We start from the raw sequence: 12,995 nt of genomic DNA on the forward strand, positions 1-12,995 counted from the left end.
CCATTTTCTCAAGTCAGATAATTGATGAACAGTGAGAAGGAGAAGTGATCAATACAGATGTTGTATTGATCCTGATCCTCAGAAGCAGCACCCACAGACTCCTTGGTTACCTGTAAGACCTTGCTCATTTCCTCATTCTGCTGCAAACCACGTGCTGCCCAACCTCGTGGCTTCTCACGTCAATCTGTTCCCTCTATTCCAAAATACTAATAGTTAAAGATCACCTTCCTTTTCCACTGCTTTGTTGTGTCACTCAATTACTCAAAGGATGCCAACTAATAGTACTGTGATTCTAAATGGCATAATTAGAAAGCAAAAGAAAAGACACTGACTGCAGGCCAGGCAGAGACTTTGCCAGCCAGTGGCACAGCTGTCAAACACGACTGTGGTGGAATCAACAGGCCAGTTGGTGGGCTATGAAGCTGTGAAAAGGCCAAGGGGGCCTTTTATCAGGTTATCAGATTCCCACTGTGATCCTTGCACAGGGCCCAGGATCCTGCAGCCTCCTGCAGTGAGTAAGTCTTTTGCCCAGAGTAACTGTTCTGAGCCAGGGCAATCTATGAGCTTCATCTCTGGTCACTCGTGCACCTGAGTTCACAGAACTGGGTTCCTGTTATGCAAATAGTCTTTGCTGTAACATATGAACATTTGCATTTGAATAGGAAATATGTTTATTTAGAGGGTATCACGCACTTTTAATGAGATTGTGTAGAGCTGAATTGCTTAGATCAGCCATTAGCCTGGCATTGGACCTATTTGAAGACTGGGTTCGGTTTTGCTGTGACCTTCTGTCTGGTGTGTTTTTTATGTAGCTAAAGAATTCTGTTGTGTGTTTAACATAAATCTTTCTACATATGAACTCATATAATTCAAGTGTGTTCAGCTTATGGAGAAAAGGAAAGGAGATAATCCATTTCTGAGCTGGCACCTGACTTCACTACAGTCATTTAAATAATAATAGTTCAATGTCCTAGTTTTATTATTGCTTCTCATGTGCCTAGGATTGGGTCCTGGTTGCTTTCTTGGTAGAATAGCTATTCAAAATTCAAGTACAAAGTTAATTTCTTTGTCTATTACTCTAAAAACTATTTGTGTAACAGGAATAAAGCATGAACATTAGCACCCTATATCAGCAAAGTGTTGTAAGTAAGGTAAACGCCTTAGCTTGGCTTCAGCATTTACTAGATCTGGCAACTTGTATACCCTTTGCATCCACATATTAACACTTAATTACTTTGTCACATCATTAAACCCAGGCACATTTGCATTCTTCTGGGGAGGTGTTGTGGGCATGACTCAGAAAAAGATGAAAGAACAGCTGTTTTGCCCTTGCATCATGAAAATTTCTGGGAAGCTCCCCTCTGGCAGTGAGGTAATGAGACAAAGTTTGTCCCTTTGTTCAGGATCCTTTCAGCAAAAGCATTGGCTACAGGTTCCTCTGAGACTTTCTGTCCCTCTGAAAGCTAAAATTATTGCATGGCTGGATTTCAAAGTTTTGTAATGAGAAGCAATGTTCATAGGTCTGAAGGGCAAACATTGTGAGTACCAGTTTGTGAATGAGCCCTGAAACATCACCAATGGAGATTTCTTCTTAAGAACATCAGGAATTATTGCATTAATTAGCTTAAGATAATCCACTAGGGCCCAGACTTGTGCCAACTAATGTTTGTGAATTAACTAGAATACCTAAGTTAACCTGGCAATGGCCAGAAGGTCAATGAAGAGAGATGTTAGATGTGCTCACCTTCTGCCTTGACTATACCTCAGTTCCTTGAAATCAGGGACATGAATTCAGAGATGAGCACTTTATCTGGACTGCCTACTTCTGAAATCCAGCTTGCATTCTCCATTAAGCAGATGACAAGCTGATGTTCAAGCAGATTGACTGCCCTGTTCCTTCTGCCACTTCTTTACACCAGTAAATTTGTACATATTTGCTCCTGGTCCCTCTGCTATTCTGGTTTGTGACTGCATTGCAATCCAGGTTGGGGAAGTAGTCTGCCTGTTTCCAGCATAAGACTGCCCTCAGCTGGTATTGCCACCAAACCTGGGGCTGTCCCTGTAATGACCATCCCAAGGTGACAAAGAGGGCTTGTGGTAAAGCTGGGAACTTACTTACACCCTCCCAAGTTTCACACCACTCTTTCAACCAAGCCATCCTTCCCCTTCCTGGGATTTTCCACACTCTCCAGCCACAAACACAAATTAAATACAAAAGCCTCATAGTACATCTGTGGAAAATAATTTCACTTGCACTTTCTAATAATTTTCAGAGTTGTAGCAGCCTTGGGTAATTACACCAGGTGTATCTGAATTAGTGGGATCTGTTGAATTCATGTTGGTAAGTTGAAAATCTCAAAAACTGTCTGCATTGAAGGCTTCCACCAATTCTGTTTGCAGTTCTGGATAGGATCTTGGTTAGAAAGGATTCCTTGTCATATACAGCACTTCCCAGGAGCACTCCTAGGCTGAAGCAGTTGGAGAAAGAAGGACAAAAAGCTGCTGAAACTCCAAGAGTTGGTAATCAGTGAGGATATTGGGAAGTCAGCTGTAGCCTGGTGGTCCAGTGTGGACTTCACTTACGTGTGCCCAAATGTCCTTGTGGCAGGACAGACACTGAAGCCAGCCCTCTAGATTCCCACGTCAGAGCCCACATGGCTCCCCAGCATTGCCCTCCAGCCATTTGGGCTCAGTCCATGCACACAGTTCAGGGTCACACTTGGCATTCATCAAAATGATTGTCTGGAGATATTAGGGCAAAATAATTTTCTCTGTACATCTCTGTGCAGATGCTCTCCTTGCAGAACAGCTGCATGGATACTTTACTAGCTATAGATAAATCTTGAGCCAAGCTGTGAAAAGGAAAAGAGAGCTGCTGTCATATCAGAAGCAGCACAAAGATCCTGTCTTTTCCAACATGGGTTTCAGCCAAATCCTGTATCTGCCCTGCTGATGACAAAGGAGAACATTATCACTCAATTTACACTTTAGAGAAATTAATTATAAATTGGAAAAAATATACTTAAATTAGAGAATAGTTAAGGGATGCAAAGATGAGAAGGAAGGCATTTAACAGTGTACTGCAGGGAGCTGCAAGTTTGAAGAGATTATAATAAATTGCCAAATAGAATGGGAAGCGTAACGTGTTCAGCCTCAAAAGCCATTACAGCAAGGCTAAAAAAAGGAAGTCTTTATCCTAATTAGGAGAAACTTTTTTGCATGTGGCAAAATCTGCACTGTTAAAACAAGGTTAATACCACAACAGAACTTCAAGGTGCATTATTTATGGGTTTCTATAGTGCTGCCCATTGTAGCACCTAACAAACATGAAAGAGCTTAACTTTACGTCATCACTGTGGAGCAGAGCCTGTTTATTAACCCTATTATACAAATGAGGGAAGAGGAAGGCTGGGTGGCTTCCAGGCTTACACACAGGAAGGCAGCTGAGGCTCCTGGCTTCCCATCCAGTGGTAGAAGCAAGGTTAAACCCCTCCTGCCTCAGCACCTGCCCTTATGCATGAGGTTGGTGGAGACCAGGGTCTTGCCAGACTTTTACTCTTTGTGGGAGTGATGCTGTGACCCAGCTCGGTGGTGAAACCCTTTCATACCCACCCGTACTGCCTGCCTGCAGGAGGACCAATGCCAAGAGACCCTGGTGCTCTCCTGAGCCCTCCACTGCTTGTCCACGTCCTCCAGCCTCCCCTCAGGCATCATGGGATCCTTTTCCATCACATCTAGCAGCACTGATCTACTTACTAATTCTAGAGGAAATGTAGCCCTTTTGTTTTCCTCCTACGAGATCATTGTTTCATTTTTTCTCTGGGTAAATAGGGGAGTTGTGGTAAGAAACCTTAGCACTGGAAAACTAACCAGGACCAGAAAGTCAACTGTATCCTGGGATGTGACAAAAGCAACATGACCAGCAGGTTGAGGGAGGTGATTATCCCCAACTAGTCAGCTCTCATGAGACTCTACTAGGAGTACTGTGTCCAGCTGGGGGTCCCCAGCACAAGAAGGATATGGAACTGTTGGAGCAAGTCCAGAGGAGGGCCACACAGATGATCAGAAGGCTGGTGCACCTCTGCTATGAAAACATCTGCACAAGTGGTTTCCAAACTGTTGAAAACCCACCTCCACCAGGCAAGCCACCTCCAGGAGTGTCATAAACTTCAAGTTTCTCAGCAGATTTGTGACACTTTTCCTGGAGTTTGCAGATTAAATGGGAGAGTGTTGTGTGTTATCTGCTGTCCAGGCAACTTTGTACAGCTTCTCTGCCTGAAAAGGAGCAAGAGGGAGAAGTGTGACCTTGTGGGAACCTGGGTGGCTGCCCACAGCAAAATGATGTGAACTACGGGATCTGCAGATGGCTGCCAAGCCTTCTAGTGTCTTCCATCTGTTTCTACAAAGATTGGCAATAAAGAGAAGCCCTGCCACTCTTCAGTACCTATCTTGCTTCTTATTTGAAGAATCCTGTTACAGCCAGACTGTCTTTGGATGGAGTGGAAACCTTTCAGCTCTGTTATTAAAAAGGAAAATAATTTTTACAGAATTAGAAATCCCACAGTTGTCATGGTTTGGAACAACACGACAACAAAGGAGCAGCCACAGGTAGAACAGACACAACTCGGGGAAAAAAAATAAAAATTTAATTTCACACTAATCAAACACAGACAGTTCACAGGCAACACACAGAGCAGGGCTTGCATATGTTACCCCACCTCCTCCAGGAAGAACCTGGGACCAAATCACTTTGTTCCCGATTTCTCTCCCTCCTTCCCCCCAGCAGCACAGGAGGATGGGGATGGGGTTTAGAGTCACTTCACAAGTTCTTGCTGCTCCATCCTTCTCAGGAAGAAGGATTCCTTACAGTTCTTCTCTGCTTCCCCAGGGGATCCCTCCCATGGCAGAGAGTTCTCCACGAACCTCTCCTTCCTGAGTCCTTCCCACCAGGTCTGAGCTGCTCCAGCCTGGGCTTCCCACAGAGTCACGGCTGCTTTGGGAACAAACTCCTCTGGCCTGGGGGCTTCCAAAGCTGCAAAAAGAGCCCACAGGCAGCAAATCCTCTGGCTACAGAAATCTAAGTCCAGTGGCCAAGATCACCCCTCCTGGTGCCTTCAGGGAATGTTCCACCATGTTCCTCCACGAGTGCAGGGGCACAGCTGCCATCTCGCCATGGGTTGCAGGGAAACTTCTGCTTGGGCACCTTCTTCCTCACCAACAACCAGGACCGCTCTCCTCCAGCACAGCTCTTCTACCCCTCTCCTAGCTCTGTTCAGGTGTTACAGCTGCTCTTCTGTATGTTAATTGCTGAGGCGCATCTATTGTCCCTCTAATGACTCCTTGGCTGGGTTTGGGAGCAGGGGGAGCTTCTCACCTTCTTACAGGAGCCACCCTGTGGCCCTTCCCCGCTACCAAAAAACCCATCAAACCAAACCAGAACAACAGTCTACGGAAAAAACTGTCTCCTTTCCACCAACACCTTTAAGAGATTGTTGTGGTTTTCCAAACACATAATTTGCTTTTGTTCCATCATTATGAGTTAGGACTGAAACTTACATAGTACCTACCGAGGATTTTTTTTTCCTCTGCCCAGCTCTTAACCAGTCTCTCCTTCCCCTGCTGGGAACAACCCTGGGACGTGCACATTTAAGAGAGTCTTGCAGGAGACAAGGTGACTATGGATTAACACCCTGCAGTTGGCTCAGGGCTCTTGGCACCTTGCTTTGCAAGTCAGGACTTGTGAACACCATGGCAGGGGTGCAGCCTGGTGAGCCCACACCATGCAGGCAAGACTCAACCAATTTGCCAGCTGAGATGCAGATGTCCCTCTGAAAGGGTTATGAAGAGAAAGGCAGCACGATGCAGAAGTGGCTGCAGCACCCCTGGGTCAGAGCTGGAATGTTTCTGCACCAGAGCCCACTTCATTTCTGAGACCAGGACTAGCTCAGACAGAGCCACCCTGGCTTGGCCTGCGGGCAGTGATGCCCACACGGTGTGAGCAAAAACCTTCCTCCTTTCCCGGGCCAGCCTAGTAGTTTGAACAGGAAACTTCGTGATTCACAGAGCCTGAAATGCCTCCTGAAGCTTCTGCAGGACTTGAGGCAGGCCAGACAGGTCTAGAGTCGGCATGCTTTGGAAGTAAAAAGTGGACATCAAACCCCACCTTTGGGCACCTGAGAAAGAGCCTGAGCCTCAAGAAGTGCTGAGCAACCTCCCTCCATGGAGGCAACTTGGTTTCAGCTGACTAACTGTAAGTAAGCACTCAGTTAGCCTTGGCTTTTCCCCGTGTGCATTCACCTGCCAAGTGGGGATCATTATATCTGACTCCCTCTCCAGGTATTTGGAAGCTAATTTAGTTAGTGCTTGTCAAGCACTTTAAGGTCCTCAGATGAAAGGAGCCGCAGATAGGCAAAGCATTGCTATTACTGTTCATTACTTCTATTGTGCAAGTAGACATGAAAGCAGCAAGGGTGACGATTACTCGCTTCCTTTACAAGTGGCAAGACACAGACAGGGCCCCCCCTGCCCTGCAGGGCTCCTAATCTCACGCAGATAAAGCAGACAAAGGGCGAGGAAAGGAGCACAAACCCAGCGACAAGAAGTGCGTGTAGAGACACCGCGTGCCGGGTGTTTTGCAACCGCTGCTTTTTTTAAAAATGCCCTGTTAGCCAAAAAGCACAATTTTGCTATTCTAGAGTATTTAAAAATCACAAGTTACGCTCTCAAAAATGGGAAGGCTTTTACAAAAGGTAGTAAAAGATAATTCCCTTTATTTGTCCTCTGTTTTTTAAAAAGCTTGGAAGTTTTTCTCTGCAGCCGTGAGGACTGAAAATCCTACACTCACTTTCAAAAATAATCAGAATTTTCACGGAGCAATTTGAAGTATTGAGATATGTAAGACAAATTCCTAGCAGCAACAGGTTGCTGAAACTGAGCAGAAGTAAGGAATTGAACGTGGGCTTGGTAGCAGCTCCTCCTTCTTCCCTCCGAGGCGCCTGGTGAGTCTCCAACAATGAGTTTTCATTCTGCCCAGGGTGCCAGGCACCCCACAGAGGAGTTTACATGCAGTGATGAGAATCCTCCGCAGTAATTTGTTCCTTTATCTAATGCCTGGCTAGACATGCAGACAGACAGAGGATAAAAAAAAAGTCAAATAGCTCCCAGCCAAGTGCTGAAACCTCTGAGATGTGGCTGTGGAAGGGCTGGTGCTGGCTCAGCAGAGGGGCTGGGAACAATCACCAAGGCCAAGGGTGTAGTGGGAGTGGGATGCTCTGAGGTGAGACCTGCTAATCTGAGGCAACCTACCTATTCTTCAGAGAGTGAAGGGAGGTGGAAGCAGATCCTGGGCAGAGAGTTCCAGGCTAGCCCAGCAGTCAGGTATCTGCATCCCTCACCTACTTCAGGGACAGAGTCAGCCCATCAGCTGAAGGGAGCTGCAGCTGAGTCTGCAGTGTCCTGGGTGAACCCAGCAACCACTGAATCTCCCTCTGACTGCTGTATGAATCCACATGGTTTTCTTGTTTGCTTTTTCACAAGTAAGAGCATCCAGCACATGTAATATCATCTGGTGAACAGGCTTGGAACAGCATCAGCTGCATTTTCTTTTGTGAGCTTACCTGGGATGAGGATGCCTGATGCAAGCCAACACCAGACACAACCTGTTACAAAACTATTAAACTGCTCTTAAAAGAATCCCAGCCTCTTTTAAAAAGCAGTTCCTGCAAGAAGCAGAAGTGCTTCTGGCATGTAATAGGGAAGGGCATCTTTATATCCTAATAACTATAAACAATAATACAAGCATTTTAAGGATACTAAAAAGAGGTTTAAAACACTGAACCAGCTGTCCTCCATGTCCTGCTTCAGATCTCCAGGTCTGCATTCATGCCTGGGCTCTCACCCAGCTCCCTCTAGTGGCCACAGCCCCGGTGTTTCATTGCCTCCCTGTGCTGCTGCTGGGACAAGACTCAGGCACCAAGCCTGGGCATTGCACAGGGTGACATGTGCCTACTGGAGAAGGCTCTCCAGGTTTTTGTTTTTCTAACATGTGCGAGTTCATCTATTCACCTAGCTCTTCTATGATCCTGCCTCCACCCACTGTCTTCCCTCTTAACACTTCCCTAGGAACTTGCCTTTCTCCCCAGCTCCTGGACACCTGCTGTCATCGCAGAGCTAATGCATGTCCTGCCCTTGACATGCTTTAGGCTCACACCCTGATATAAAGAATGACTTACAGCACCAAGGAATGACAGCAGCACCTGTTGGACAGTTTGTTCAACTTCTTAAGTCTAGCTTTTTGATGTCTTCCTCATGCCAGCAGTAGAAAAGCTGCAGACTCAAGCCAGCTCTGCTACAGGGCCCAAAGCCCATGGCAGCACAGTGCCATGGCTGCTGACATGACCATGGAGCTGGGGGCAACAGGCAGTGCAGCTGCCCTTGAGCCACAGCACTGTCATGGTTTGGGGCAACCCAGCAAAGGAACAGCCCCAAGGCTGCTCACTCAGCCCTCCCCACACACACACTCTGGGATGAGGACAAAGCTCCTGGGTTGAGACAAAGCTGCATCTCTGAGATGCACAATTTCTGATGTACTTACCTTCTCAGATAGTGAGGAGTAAGTACTTTTACTGGCCAGTAGTAATTCTGGCTACAATGCCAACCTTGTGTACATGTTCGAAACATCACAGCTACACACACAACTAGGATTGATTTTCCTTTTTAATTACCCTTAATGTTTGCTCCAAACCTCTCGGCTGTTGCCCTCCTTGTTCATTCCAGTGGGAGTTGCTGCTCCAGGGGCCTCAGCTTCATGTGGGAGGTTTCAGTCTCTCACAGGTTGCCTGACCAAAACACTTGTCTGACCAAAACCACCACCCTGGGCTACAGAAACCTTCCCTCCTGGCAATGTAAACAGCTCTAAAAAATGCAATGAGCATTTTTTGACAAAACACATGTTTCTTCAGTGTATTCCAAAAATTTGCTCTTTGTTACTGAAGGCTTCACCACAGAAGTCCTGCAAGGTCCTGCACCCTTGGGTAGTGCAATCCCAAGTATAATTACAGGCTGTGCAAAGAATGGGTTTAGAACAGTCCTGAGGAGAAGGACTTGGGGTGTTGGTTGATGAGAAGCTCAACATGAGCCAGCAATGTGAGCTTGCAGCCCAGAATGCCAACTGTGTCCTGGCCTACATCAAAAGAAGTGTGGCCAGCAGGTCAAGGGAGGTGATTCTGCCCCCCAATTTCACTTTCGTGGGACCCCACCTGGAGCTCTGTGTCCAGTTCTGGTGCCCCCAACACAGAAAGGACATGGAGCTGTTGGAGTGAGTCCAGAGGAGGGCCACAAAGACAATCAGAGGGCTGGAGCACTTCTCCTATGAAGACAGGATAAGGCAGTTAGGGTTGTTCAGCCTTAAGAATGCTCAGGGGAGACCTTATAGCAGCCTTCCAGTACCTGAAGGGGATACAGGAAAGCTTGGGAGGGACTTTTGACAAGGGTGTGATGCAAGAGGACAAGAGATAATGGCTTTAAACTGGAGGAGGAGGGATTAAGTTAGACATTAGGAAGAAATTATTTACTGTGAGGGTGGTGAGACGCTGGAACAGGTTGGCCAGAGAAGTTGTGGATGTCAGGTTGGATAATGGGGCTTTGAACAACCTGATGTAGAGGGAGGTGTCCCTGCTCAAGCAGGGGGGTTGGAACCTTCCAACCCAAACCATTCTGTGATTCTGTGATTCTACAATTCCTGAGAGATCAAGAGCAGTTCTGGGCAAACTAGGAATGGAGAAGAAGGATCACCAGAGGAAGTAACAGTTCTCCCATTTGGTCAGGTAAATAGGGGCATTTTCCAGTGGGTACTGCTTTTAGCTCCTAATTCACCTGCACCCTGAGCACATAGTTGGACAAACCCCTGTGAGAAAAAACAGGGATGAGAAATGCCTTTCAGCCAAAACCAGAAAGAAGTACTAATTAAAAGCAGCAAAATGAAAGCACAAACTTCTAATTATTTAAATACTAGATAGTGACAGTGTTGTTCTGTTAGGAGCACAAACAACCCTTGGCCACAGGTCACGGTTCAATGCCATTTTAGAAAACAGTGAGGCTGGAACAGTGCCATCCCTGGACAAAACACTCAGGTAATTAAATAAAATTAGCTCTGCAATAAATCAGTTGGACATACATATAGAGAAGGAAGCAGGTGGTAACACTTTGCTGGATGGGCAGAGCTTTCTGGGTTGGTTTTTTTTTCAGCACTGTTCCCCTCATCCCCGAAGGTGCTTCTGCAGAGTGTTGGCTGTGAACCCTTTGGGTGCCTCATGCTCACCGAGTCACTAATAACCACGAGGTTTATTCTCTTGTTAGTGGCACTGCTGTCCTCAGTGGCAATGACCTGAGTGCTGCCATCAGAGGGGGAAGCCTATGGGCAGCAGGATGCAACCTCAGCGAGCAGAGAGAGTTGGAGTGTGTTGGGAAAGGGGTTATGCATAAAAAGGAGAGACAAGGGAAAATAGAGAAGGAAAAAGAAATTGGTAAAATGGAAGGAAAGATCCATCCACATGACATTTGAGTTGTTGCTGTGAAGTGCATGTCCAGCATGTTGTGTGTTAGGATCACCTGTGTGTGATGGCACCATGCTCCCAAAGAGTGTGGAGAGCCTGTTTCCAACTTGATCCAGAACAACTTCCATTCTATCTCTTCAAACTCATATATAACCTTTATGCAAGCACTATAACCTGCACCACTCCCTTATTCAGTTCCTGCCTATGTCTATCTCTGATCCGATTCAAGCCTTGAGCTGTTTTGCATTTTGCTCCTCCTCATTTTCCTTGGTGCTCTTGCCATGAGATCAGCTCCTAGTTGGCTGGTGCTATGTGGGTCTGGGATCCTCTGGATAAAGGAAAACCTGAATAATGCTGGTGCTGCTGCATCTATCTTGCTGTTTCTGCCTTAACAGGACATCTGCACATCCCTGGATACAGGCAGGCATGTTAGCCTGGGTACCTGCTGCAATAGCTGGAAGAGCCTGCTAGGGTTTCAGGAGAGGTTTTCTGCAATGCTCAAGCACATGAACCTTCTCAGAGCCAGCCCATCTCAAAAACAGCTTCCTGATTCTTTCTTAGGATAATCAACCTTCCTTTCCCTCCGTAGAAGAAAACATTAGCAGCAAAAAGTCATAGGAAACAGCAGCAAGAGGTACTTTGTGCCATGGTGCCAAAGTGCCAGATTAAATTGAGTGGAGTGTCACTGTGTGCTTGGAATAAAACTTTGACTTCAGAGGAACCACTTCCCATTTGTACTAGAACAAATGACAGCTGAGCTGCCTGGCTCCTTTTTACACAGCACATAAACAGCAAAAAGGGCATTTTCTCACTAGTGTGCAGCAGCTGCACTCCAAACAGGGCACATCTATTAACAGAGTAAGTGGGCAGTCAGATATGTCCTTCAAAAACCTGCACTGGGCTGTAATTCTTCAGTTTCTATCTCCCACAAAGCACCACCCAGGGAAACTGCAGGGCTGGAATGGTTTTCATTTCTAGCAAGATGAAAAGGATTTTTTGCATATTTAGATTTCCTTTCTCAGTACCTGTGCTCCCACTTAGAGACAGAAAATGATTAAAGAGTTTATGCCTAACAGGGTAGAAATAAAAGGAGGACCAGAGCTGATGTGCAGTAAGCCAATATAATCAGGAGGCATTGATGAGTGGAACAAAAAAAGGCTTTCATTGCCTTCAAAATCAATATTGCAGGGGAAAAAACAGATGTACACAATTGTATATGCTCAGCTCAGCCACTAAACACTTCACAGACAAAACTCAGTTTTTCTAAGTGTTTTAGAGCTTGTTTTTTCCATTTCTTTAGGATGAGACTATTACTTCAGAAAAGCAGGCAGGAGTCAGGCTCCTTGGTGTTAATACAGATTTTCATTGTGCTCTTCTTTTTTGCATTCCTTCTGTACCTCACAATAAGCACTATTTAGTTCAGATCTCATCAAAGACTGAATATAGATCCAACTCAGTAATGAGCCAATCTAAAGATTTGAAGCAGTAAGAAACTGTGTTTAACATAGCTTACCAGTATCTTTAATTTTCTGTAATGGATAGAAACACTAATCTCTGGTAAATCCCCTGAACACAAAGTGTTGTACAAACATAGATGAAAACTCTGAACTTGCCATAAACATTTTAAACTCTATGTAATAGAACAAAAGCCAACAGATTGATGCAGGCAGATGGAAAAGTGCAAAACTAGTAAAACACTGGTTCTGCTCGTGGTGCACTTCCTTGAAAAACTGTTCAGTGGAGAATGGCACTGAGAGGTGCCATTGAAGTTAATAGACACAATCAAGTGTATGTATCAAGTCTAGATATTAAATGATAAGTGATAAATGAAGTATGGTAGGCATATGGGATAAGTGTTGGAAGCTAAAGAGAAGAAACAAAAAGGTCAGTAAAACAATGTATAGAGCTAGGGACACAATATAGATGGGAAACTGCAGAGGTGAGCCTTGCACATCTCCCTGGAGGGCTTTGAGCCAGGAAAAATCAGAGAGAAGTGAAATAAAAATCAAGGATGCTGAGTCCAAATGAGAGTGTTTGCTGTGTGAAGATGGGAAACGTGGTACCTTAGAGTTATTACAGAGTAAAGGTCTCTAAAAAATCCAAGCGACCAAGATATGGGATTTAGGGGGGGAGTTCATCTTAGGCATCATTATTAGGTTTCCTTATTTGCTTCTTGACTCTCTACATAAGATGGCAGGTCCCCTCCAGGTGCCTCAGCTGTGAGTCAGGGAGGAAGACAACCTTCCCTGCACCCTCTGACCCCAGTGGGATTAAATTTGCAACCCAGGGACTTTGTCCCAGGGTTTGCCCCTGTGCTTTTGCAGCCCCTCTGCCACACTGGTAGTGATCATGGATACAATTCATCTACCACAGATGCCAACATCTACTGAGATTCTTTCATCACACATGATTTACTGTAGTAACTCTTAAAACAGATCTTGC

The sequence above is a fragment of the Chaetura pelagica genome, unplaced genomic scaffold (genome assembly GCF_000747805.2).
Source record: "Chaetura pelagica isolate M959 unplaced genomic scaffold, ChaPel_1.0 scaffold100, whole genome shotgun sequence".
In the NCBI taxonomy this organism is placed as follows: Eukaryota; Metazoa; Chordata; class Aves; order Apodiformes; family Apodidae; genus Chaetura; species Chaetura pelagica.